The sequence below is a fragment of the Hyaena hyaena genome, unplaced genomic scaffold (genome assembly GCF_003009895.1).
Source record: "Hyaena hyaena isolate Hyena2069 unplaced genomic scaffold, ASM300989v1 scaffold_3316, whole genome shotgun sequence".
Classification (NCBI taxonomy): Eukaryota; Metazoa; Chordata; class Mammalia; order Carnivora; family Hyaenidae; genus Hyaena; species Hyaena hyaena.
In genome coordinates, this window is record NW_024083945.1 from 1 (window position 1) to 2,370 (window position 2,370).

The 2,370-nt window shown below is 55.0% G+C and overlaps 1 pseudogene; it reads right to left on the reverse strand.

The window, feature by feature from the left end:
* Window positions 1-2,279: 2,279 nt before the first annotated feature.
* On the reverse strand, window positions 2,280-2,370 carry LOC120227760 (annotated as a pseudogene; the record flags this gene model as incomplete).

A 2,370-nucleotide genomic window follows, 5' to 3' on the forward strand; every position in this document is an offset into this window, starting at 1 on the left:
GTAATCTTTATAAGTATGATTTCTGATGAAACGCAACTGCATTAGTATGTTTGCCTTAAACTTGTAGACTAAGCCAACAAGTGTCAAATAAACAGTGATAACAGTGCTAGTTTTTAACTCTGTGGTCATTGTATCACTCTAACATGCGGAGTAGCTATAATCAGTCTACTCCTTCATTTTGCTTTACAGTGCAGGTCTCTTGTCTTTTTTCTTCGATCTCTCAAAACGGCACCTGGACCCAAGGTCACCAATCCCCTTACGAAAGAACGCGCTGCTTCTCTGGGCGCTCTTGGCCTTTCCTAGAAGATGGAATGGGGCAGAGGCAGGTTGGACAGAGCGATTTCTCAAATACGGGAGGCAGACAGACCGGTCTGTGGTGGCTTCCGCAATTCCATCCCTAGCTCTGCCAGTTAACCCTGCGACTCGCTGCCGTCGAGCCGCTTGATCGCCATGCTGGCGTACAGATTGGTCTGTAGAGAAAGAGAGAGCGTTGTTAAGACAGAGCTCGTCGGGGGCGGGGGGCTGGAGTATTTGAAAGGGAAGGGAATGAAAGGCTCCAAGAAGGATGCTCGTTCCAGTACAAATACCGTGGGCCTTTTTTTTTTTTTTTTTAATGTGAATTATCACCACTCATTTCTCATTTAAAATTCGATCGGGTGGCGTGGGGTGGTTTTCACTGTCTAACTTTTGTCCCAGTTGGAAAACCACAGGTATTTGGGTTGGTCACCTCGTTGGCGGGTTGGTCGTTTACATTGTCCCCAACGCAAGCCGGGTCTAGGTCTTCTGAGTCGTCGCCTGTGGTCCCGGCCTGGCTCTCAGCACGTTCTCTTGCCTTACCGGTGTGCTGATGAATGTTTCTTCCACGGGCGTTGTTCCCTGGGTACTCCCTGATGCCGTCGGCCCCTGCCCCCGCCGTTGCCTGAGAAACCTGTGTGTCTTGTCCTCCTGCCTGTCCCCTTCCCGGGTGAGAATACGCCCACGCGATGCTCACGGGTGGGTGAACGCGGGACAGAGCGCCCCAGCTTTGGGATTCGGGCGCAGTGCCTTCACCCGCCGCCCGTGTGGCCTAGGCAGGCTTGGTCCGCTTGACCTCTGTCGGCCTCAGGGTCTCTACTACAAAGGACATACCGACCTACCTCACAGGGGTGTTGTGAGGGTTAATAAACATTGGTACAGGGCTTTGAAGACGTGAAGGTGCTGTGTAACTGCTAAGAAACAGCAAGCAGGGGGCACAAAGCTCCCTACCGTGTTGCACATGTCCGTCAGCTCCTCTCTTTGTACCGAGGAGGCCTCATTCCGGGAAAGGGCGGCAGAGTGGTACGGGAACAGCCCAAGGTCCCTGGTTTCCCAGGGGACCGTGTCTGTCGGGGTGGCGGCAGACCGGAAGCAAGTGACCTATGAGAGAGCGTGTGGGAGGGCGCTTAATCAGCACACGCGTGGGGGAGTTGACCGCACTCTCCAAGGGCCTTCTCGCTACACACACACAGAAGGTGAAGAATGTAGCTTACTCCCTCAAGGGCGTACTCTGGGAAAGATTCTACTTTGTGCCTCCGGAACAATGGACGCGTTCCACCGCTCGCCGCTCGTTCCCCGTAAAAAACAGCCCGCCCTCGTTTCACTCCTCTTGTGTTGTGGCCTTTACGAAACGTCTGGGGACCCTCCTGTGCCTGGGGGACACGGGAGAAAGAGGAAGACGCCCAAGAACAGAGACGAAGCCCTGCGCTGGATAGTGTAGGGCTTCCCACGGGTGTCCCTTCAGGCTCTGAGCCGGAGCGAGCGACGCAAGCGGTAGGAATGGCCCAGGGGAATGAAGGAAGAAAGTGGGGCCGGGCCGGCACGGCTCAGACCTAGTCTAGAAAACCGTCTACAATACAGTTCCGCGGTGAACTCTAAAACGTTGAGCTCAAAACGACCTTTTTGAAGGCAGGAACAGCGCACAAAACAAGAGAGTAAAGTACATGAGACCGGGGGAGTGGGTTCCAGAGAGACGCACACAGCTGTGGGGGGAAACGAGCGGTTCAAACAAGACACTAGCACGGAGCCAAGCATGTATCTCCACGGCGCCTGCGGAGGCACAAAGACCGCAGCCAGCCCAAGCCACTGGGCCGCCCGAGAGGCCTCCACAGGCGGGCGGTCACAGTTCGCGAGAGCAAAAGGCGCACTGCGCACCCCACTCCTTTGTAAAAGGCACCTAGGGCGCGGGACAAGCCAACACAAACACAACAGAGAAGACGAACGACCAGCAGAAACGCCCACGCTTTTTTTCAGACCGTCAAAGCCAGGGGAAAGCGCGAACGCAGTCCCCCACTACCACAAATTATGCAGTCGAGTTTCCCACATTTGGGGAAATCGCAGGGGTCAGCACATCCG